Below are 9347 nucleotides of genomic sequence, written 5' to 3' on the forward strand. Positions count from 1 at the left end.
TTAGCCAGGATGGTCTCGATCTCCTGACCTCGTGATCCGCCCGTCTCGGCCTCCCAAAGTGCTGGCATTACAGGCTTGAGCCACCGCGCCCGGCCGGGAAGCTCTTAATAAAATAAAATATACATGATTCTGCTTCCAAACACTTCACAGATCTTTAAATGCTTTAACTCAAATCACTTCCTCTCAGCTGGCATACTGTTATTATCCAGTATTTTTGTTTTATATTTTTAATTGGAAAATTGCTATTTTAAAAGTTGACATGTAAAAATATGTAACATCTCTGTAAGTATGTGTGTGTGGATGGATAATCATTCTATGTTCTATATCTGAGAATTTCAATATCTGAAATCCTATGGGGATCTAGAACTGCTTTTTGTGGTCTCTGCTAGTATTAATAAGTCTCACTCATGATATCATATTTCTTAAAGCATTTTGGAATCTTTTAATGATAAGCCCATATTCTGATAACCTGTGGGACCTTGACTGAAGGTACTTCTCTCCAGGGAGGATGCACAAATGTACCATGGGTGCAACTCTCCTGGGGTCATTTTTACTCTAGATGTGACATATCCCTGAGTGGGTGCTGTGAAGTAGAATCCCAGGTCCTTGAAAGAGTATGCCTGTGATTATAGATTCTTAGGGAGGAAATTATTGTTATTGTTAAGATCATTTTTTTCCCACTAATAGTTTTCTTTTTTGGTGCCTTGAACTGAAGGCAGATTTTCCCCAGCCTATCTTTTTACTGAGATTGTGGCCTCTGCAGATAACCTGTTTGTGGGGTAGGGAGTGGAGGGGCTTTCAGGTTTAGCTCCTCCTCTGTTTTGTGTAGACCCAAGGCTTACCCTTCCCATTTCCCTTCCCATGGTCCTTAATCCCCATTGTTCTAATTCTTGGCCAATGTTTTCACCTAAACTTGAAATATGAATATATTCCCAAAAGTAAACACTTTATACTCTGTTGTTTTACTCATACATGAAAAAAACAATGGCTTATGGGGGATGGGGGAGGGGAGTTGGGGGAAGAGATAGGCAATTCAATCAATGCAACTCCATAAGCTGGGAATTAGTAAAATTCTAATTCTTACAAAAATACTAGCAATTAGAACCACGTATTAAATGCCCAACAAATAAATAATACAGTAAATACAGGGCTTTACCTGAAGCAAAGATGTAAGTAGCTTGATGGAAGAAGATAAGAAGGACTTGTGGATAAGAAAGGCTGAATCTACAGTGCAAGGAGAGAGGACAGGGACATTCTCAGAGGTTGCCGGTGGAAAGCAGGTGCAGGCTCTGTGTAAAATGCAGTGGTGCCAGAGGTGGATGCTCTTGTTTTATTTTGCACAAAGATTAAGGAGACTCATGCAGTTAGGATTTTTAGACAGAACAAACAGTCAGACTGAGCTCAGAGTGCGAATTTGGAGTTGAATGCATTTCATGAACAGTATGATATTCCTCCATTGCTGTGCCAGTGGCAACTGCTAATGCTTGCAGCACAAAGCAGTCACTTTCTGGAGGGGAAACTGTGTATGAGCCAAGGAGATTTCTATATTTTACTGACACTTCTCTGTTGATAGACATTGAGATGACTCAAAGTTAGGAAACACGCACTATAGCCCAACAGACCAGTCTTCCATTGGCTCTCAGGACAGCCCTGGCTTCCATGCTAGCTTCTGACTTGTTTTTTTATTTTAAATTTGTTGTCCTTAGGGATTCCCTTAATACCTTGGAAGTTCAACAATGCATTGAAATATGTGTTTGCTGGAATTTATCCTTCATGTGGGTGTTTTTAGCAGAATGGCATTTTGAGGACATCTGGTCCTTTCATCCTGTTTTCTGGCTTCTCCAGCCTGCTCTACACTCAGCCCTCTGTTTTCTGGGAGATCTCTGGGCCTGGGAGATGTGAGGCTTGGTTAGTTCCCTGAAAAGCATTCAGACAACAGTGGCCTTAAAATAACCACAGAGCCAAAGCAACAATGATAAGGAACACTGGGAAACAAAGGAATTTGTTTTGAAGGCAAGAACTCCCCAGCATAAAGCACCAACATCCCTTCTCTGAGAAAAGGCAAGACTGAAATGACACATCACGTGTTTCAAAGACAATTTCATAGATTGCAGTACAGCATCATATTGCAGCAGGAAATCACGGGACATGGTATTGGCTGCATTATGGATTGCCTCCATATCGAGCAGAAGCTAAGATCAGAATCAAATGGAACACTCACTTGCATTAATTAATTAATGTAAGTAATAGCAGAAGGTACAAGGAGGCCTCAGCAAAGCCATGAGACTCCAAGACGGCCACTGGAGTCTGGATTGAGCCTGCTGCACTCAGGTCACATCAGCACTTCACCCTCATTCACGTCACTGTCCTCAAGGAAAAAATAATCATCTCTGCCTCCAGCGACAGGACAGTCAACACACACCTGACCTTTTCTGGTAAAGTAAATTCTTGCTAATGAGTTGCTATGGCTTTAACAATAGTTTGCTTCCTAAAAACAGTTAACTATTTCCCCGATTCCACTTTTCAGGTTTACAGAGTAGATAGAAAAACACGATATGGCAGTCACAGTTTATTGTGATCAGTATAATATTGACGCTACTCCAGGAGGTGGAAATTGTGGTTTTTGTATCATATTACTTAAAGTCCAAACAATTAAATCTTGTTGGACTTTCTGGATCATAAATGAGAGCCTGTGTAGGAGGAATTTATTGTGAAAACAAACATTCCCTCCAACTCCAAATCTCTCTCTCTTTTTTTTTTTAAGATTAATGAAATATAAGAACACTATTTTCAGTGAAGATTTTGCCTAAAACAACCAGTCAGATGAGAATCATGTGTTACTTGCATGGCATGTCAAGATGATAAACTACATTATATAATTTAAATAAAAATGAATTAGAAAGTTGTCTTCCTGATAAGAGCTGCACAGCATTCTGGAGAACACTTTGGCTGTACTTAGAAAAAGTCTGTGGATCCCATGCTCATCAGTATCATTGGCGTTGGGGTGGGATGAGCTGCTTTGACAGTGGACCTGGTCCAGAGACACTGAGACAGACACTAGAGAGGCAAGCAGTGCCTGACCATGGCCTTGGGAAGCTTAACAGCCCCAGTCACTCCCTGGGGTCAGCACACTGACTAGGGCATCCACAAGAAGTGTTCTCAGTCATGGAGAGGCCTGAGGAGAAGCACAGGCTTCTGGAGAGACCATGTACATCCCTTCAAGTGTTCTGCCTGTCTCCCTAGGATACATCTGGACTTTTGGTGAAATCTAGGAACACCTGAGGCCCAACCTAAATAACACTTAAACTGGAATCCAAACTACTGTCTTTCCAATGCACAAATAAATCACACACACATGCAAACACGCACACACACACACACACTTTTTTATTGTAGAAATATCACAAAAGAAATATAACTCAGGTATCAACTGAGATCTCCCCACTTGCAAACATGAGGAAATTTTCTGGAACCTCTACTTTCAGAGCTTATGGAAGTCCCAATTTTGGGGCCAGTTGCTTTTCATTTGATTTTCCTTCTCCATCCTTCCCTGCCATGCTCTGTGCACCCAGAGGATGACTTTGCAGGTTGCATCAGCTGAGCTCCTTTGCCTTCTGGCTTCTGGGTTGGGTTTGGCCAATGGAAGCACCTGCAGGATATCGGATGCTGGACAGGGAAGTAGGAAGAGATATTTATTTCCTGTACTTCCTCACTGCCTTGCCATGGCTCCAGCAGCAGCACATTCTGCAGTCATGGCTCTTGGCAGGCAGCCTCCCTTCCAAGAGTCCAAGCTCTCTATGGACTTGGGTAACACAGTTATTGCCACTGACTCCTCAAGGACTAGGAGTGTAAAGGCTTCTCTCTATTGCTGTTTCCTGGTTGCTTCACCTTCCCTCACTGTTTCCCTTAATGCCACACCCTACCCCCATCTTCTTCATTAAACACTTCTTGGTTAAACCCTCTGAGGATATCAACTTTCCCTCTTGGTATCCTGATGAATATATGCACCTTCCCATGGGTTTCTTTGGACTCCTAAAAGTCTTATTGTCATATGTTCATTGCTACCCAGGCATTCCTGCTCCCTCACTTACAGATCTAAAGAATAAGCAGCTTCTCTACTAGTTTCTAAGAGAAACAAAATTTTAAGAAATCATTCATGAGTTATATTAGCATTCACTGGAAAGCTAAGACAATATGAAGTGATCACATTACATACCACCCAGTCAACATCTTAAAAATCCACATTAGATACATCTAGCCTAGTATATGGACCATAGATTCTGGAGTTAACTCCATGGACCAAGCTTTACTACTCCCTTGCCACTCTGTGATCTTGTGTCAAATTATATATTTTCCTTGGGCCTCAGTTCTTCTCTCCCTTCTTCTCTCCCTTCCTCCTTCCCTCCTTCCTTCATTTTTTTCTTCCTTCTTCTCTCCCACCTTTCCTCACTCCCCTCTTTCTCTCTCTTTCTTTTATAAAAACTGAGGTGGCCACTGTTCTTATCTAGGATTGTGAGGATTGAACAGGTTAGTGATGTACAGTTCTTAGGTGCCTGGCCATATTAAGGACATTGTGTAAGTATCAGCTATCATTTATTGTATTATTATTATTAGACATTCTCCAAAATCCTTCTCAGCTGAATTTCTTGGTTTCCCTTAGGGCCTGTATCAACTTGCCACCTTCATTTCCCAGCTTTCTCATTCCTTTCTCCTTCCTCTCACTTGTTTTCTTTTGAGCGGCCCCTGGGATGGGTGGAAGAGCAGCAAATGTTTTTTGCCATGGGCCTATCTCTGTAAACAATTTGAGTCAATCAAAGTAAGTGTGTCAGCCTCATATTGGCTGCTCAATCTCATGCAGTTCCACAAAGGAAATACTGTGCTGGACAGCAAGGATGATCCACTTTCCAAGCTCCCTCCTGGAACTGGAGCCTGCTCCCAGGGACCCTAGAGAATCTGCAAGCACAGTCCTCTGAGTTCCTCAGAGCATCTAGTCAACCCTACAGGTGGAGAGTGTGGAAGAGACAGTCAGAGAGTGCCCCAAAGAAGAGAAACAGAGACCAGGGCCCAAAGGGAAGAGCCTGGGGCCTCATGCACCTCCTGGTCTGGCCTCAGTGCAGCCCACCCAGAAGGCTCTGCCAACCCATCAATCAGAGACACCAAAGGATGGCTTAGAAGATTTTTGAGAAAATCACCAAAGCTTGGGCTCCTGTGAGGTGCAGAGCTGGTCTCCTCACCCACTTCCTTTTTGATTGCCCCAGGGAGTCTTCTCCCTCTAGAAAGGAGAGTAAGCTAATGTTCTAGTTCCCACTCTCAGGCTTCCTGAGAAAATCAGATTACTCCACAGACAAAGGTGCCTGCCATTTAGAAGGATCTAATCTCTTTATGGAGGACTTGCAATGATAAATTTTGGACAAAGTCAAATGAGAAAAAATAAGATGAAGTTGCCTTTAATTCTACTACCAAGAGTTATCGCCTGGCAACATTCTGGCATGTGGAGTGTTCTGTGGCTTTGAGCAAACAGGTAGGTCAAGACGTGCAGATATACAAACTTGTTTGAAGCACATAAAACAGGACACACAGTTATATTCGAACTTCAGATAAACAACAAATATTTTTTAGTATAAATATGTCTTATGCAATATTTGGGACATATTTACACTAAAAACATTAGTTATTTGAAATTTAGATTTAACCAGGCATCCTGTATTTTTATTTGCTAATATGACAACCCACATTGTTATGTGAAAAAAAAGCAAATTGTCCAATCTTATGCTTATATTGGTTTTATGTATGTAAAGAAAAAACTACTCTATACATAAACATGCTTATGCACATACACGTGCACTCCCATAGATAAAAAGCCCTGGAAGAATATACACAAAAGCCATGCTTCTTAAGTGTTGAATATAGAAAGGAGAGAAACTTTTATGTTTCATTTGACACAGTTTTTAAATTTTAAGAGACTGGGTCTCACTCTGTCACCCAGGCTGAAGTGCAGTGGCATGATCATAGCTCACTACAGCCTCAAACTCCTGGGCTCAAGGGATGCGCCTGCCTTAGCTTCTGGAGTAGCTGGGATTACAGGCATGCATTGCCATGCCCTGTTAATTTTTTTCTATTTCATTAGATACTAAGGTCTTGCTATATACATATATATTTTTTTTTTTTTTTTTTTTGAGACGGAGTCTCGCTCTGTCACCCAGGCTGGAGTGCAGTGGCCGGATCTCAGCTCACTGCAAGCTCTGCCTCCCGGGTTCATGCCATTCTCCTGCCTCAGCCTCCCAAGTAGCTGGGATTACAGGCACCTGTCACCTCGCTTGGCTAGTTTTTTGTATTTTTTAGTAGAGACAGGGTTTTACCATGTTAGCCAGGATAGTCTCGATCTCCTGACCTCGTGATCCACCCATCTCGGCCTCCAAAAGTGCTGGGATTACAGGCTTGAGCCACCGCGCCCAGCCTCGCTATATTTTTCAGGCCGATCTTGAACTCCTGGACTCAACAGATCCTCCTACCTCAGCCTCTTGAATAGCTGGGATTACAGGCAAGCCACTACTCAGTGACTTTACATACTTCTATGTTATTTACTTTTTAAAATTAGGCAGATTTTGTGACAAAGCATTTTAAAAGATGTAATGGATGTAATATGGGAGAAAATACTTGTAAAATAAGTGAAAAAGCAAAAGGTAAAACTATATACAATATAATTACATCCACAATTATTAAATATCCTATGTAAGAACATACACTAAACAAAATTAACTGATTCTTGACATGGTGCTAGGGTCTTCCACATGTAATGTCAGTCCACTCAGATGGTACATATTTGATTCTGTTGTTTGACTTGCTTACTGCTCATTTAGGTTATCTCCAATTTACTGAGAGAAGGAAGATAGAAAGCCCGCAGAAAAGATATGAACTCCTAAGTAAGACTTTAGGCTGTGAGCTCATGGATCAAGTCCAGGCTGGCATTATGCACTGGACTAACGCTCAGTTTTTACCGTGGTAATACTAAGAGTCCCTGGGAGGTAAATGTCCCCAGAAGAGCTGGAAAAATGGAAGACTCCTGACACTGTTTTAAAGGCCTGTGGTTTATTCTGAAAACTTAAAATTGTGTCTCTAAGGTACTGAGGACTTTGCTATATGTGTAATCTAGTGTTGAGAACACTCTACTGGTATTTCTCACCTTTGCTTCTAAGGCTTATTATCACGGGTTTACATATACCCAATTCATGGCTGGATGTCACCTTTAGAGGTTAAAGTAAATGCATACAATCGCCATGGTCTTTTGGTAAACAACACACCCCAAAGCTTCTCCAAATTTTATGTTTCTATCCTACTTGATAACATACTTTCATTTTTGAATCCTCCAGTCTCCTGCACCTCAAAATAGTCTATCAGGCAAACCATTTGTTCCCTTCAATTCTATTTTTAAAATGGCTTTCCTTTGGACAGGGCCCTTAGAGCAGCTGCAAGAGCTGATGTTCGTTCATGCATGACAAAAAGTCCCCACATGTGAGGGACACCAAGGCCGTCCCTGAGCCACTCTGAATGCATCCCTAAGCTGGTGAGCCCTGCTATTAGAGAGATGGAGGTTCCCCTCTCAACCAACTGGTGCCAGGCTTAGAAATAGCTACAATAAACTTGTGGGTATAAAAAAGGAAGAAGAATAATTTACAACAGTTAATATTAAAACTTACTTTTTAATGACATATTATGTGAGAATATTAAAGACCTAATAGAAGTGAAGAATTTGTTTATGCTTGTGTTAGGTTTTAACTAAAAGGGAATCAAATATGGATCCCACTCTTAGGAAGTTGATAGGCTGAGGCACAGAACAAGTGATACATGTTATGTGTAACACTTGATATTTTTGCATGCTATGTGCTCTCACTCTGCTAAGCACTTTCACCTACTTTATCACATCCTCTCAACCACCCAATGATGTAGGTTGCTGGGAAAACAAACAAGGACAGCAAGAATTGGTTACCAGTAGATAAAGTGACATTAAAAAAAAATGGGAAATGTCATTTCATAATTTCCTAGTCCTAGGCTATGTGATCTAATTTTAAACACCAGTTAAAAGGAAGCTCAGGGGAAAGGAGGACATGTACTCCCCTTGCTGGGTGTTTGGTAACCCAACCTGCACCTCTCTCCTGCCAGCGGCAGCCACGGCAGGTCTCCTGTGCCTCTGAAGTCTATCCACAAGATCCACGACTCTTCTGGGCACTTCCCCCGAATAGCCACAACCAGCTGTACTAGTTTGAGTTTACAAGGTGAGGGATAGAGGTAAAGGCCAATCTGGAGTTAGAAAAGCAGGTAGTCACCAAAGCTTGCTTCAGAAGAGATCCAACATTTGGCCCCACTTCCAAGCCCATGGTAAGCAAATTTTTAGCCCCAGCTCCATGAAATGAATCGTATTTCTTCTTCCCAGAGAGTAACTCAGGCATGGAGGATCTGGCTCACAATAATGTGACTTCAAATTTATTCAAATACTTTGACTCTTGAAGGGCTTTAGAGCAGATATGCAGCCATCTATATGTCTCCTCATTTTGGTGGTAGTGTTTAGATCTTGCTTCCCACAGAAACTTGAGAAATAAATTAGGACCAGAGAACCTGCCTTAAGTCCTTGGTGCCTCCCCAAACACATGGCAGTGCTGGGACACAGTGCAAGTTCAGTACAGCTTGGCTGAGTCAATCCTAATTGTTAATTCATCATGGTGCATTCTAATGTTAAGATAGAATTAAAAGACATCCGTGTAGAGAATGTGTTCTATTTATTCTGCTTGGCAGGCGGAGAGTGAAAATTTCCCTTTACACTTTCCCTTCACACTTTCCCCTCCGTCAGAGCCTGCCATCTGTTCTGGAATATCAACATTCATGCAGGGTTACCCCTAGTGAGCCTTTTTAGACAATGTTTTGTCATGAACTATAAGTAGCAATGATCCAGAAGAGAGATTAAAGATGAATTTACTGATTCTCCTCCCTACCCAACCTGAGCAGTACAGTACAGAAATGCAACACGTAGTCATAAAGCTGAAGAACAACCCCCCCTCCCCCAAAGAAGTGCTTGTGAAAAAGTGCGGTACGTAAATTCACAATGCCAGCTTGCATCATTCTTTCAACTACCTGATGATCTTCACCCACCAACAGAATCCACATGGGTCATGCAGGAAGTGTTTACTGAGCAGCTTCTGTGGGCAGGTATGGTGAGGGGCACAGGATGAGTAAAACACTGACATCCTCCACAGACCTTACAAAACACATGGAAGATGAAATATATAATTATAATATAAGCAGGAAGTGATGAAGCACAGAAAGAAAGATATACACGCAGTGGTATGGGAACT

The sequence above is a fragment of the Colobus angolensis genome, unplaced genomic scaffold, assembly GCF_000951035.1.
Source record: "Colobus angolensis palliatus isolate OR3802 unplaced genomic scaffold, Cang.pa_1.0 Scaffold51, whole genome shotgun sequence".
Classification (NCBI taxonomy): domain Eukaryota; kingdom Metazoa; phylum Chordata; class Mammalia; order Primates; family Cercopithecidae; genus Colobus; species Colobus angolensis.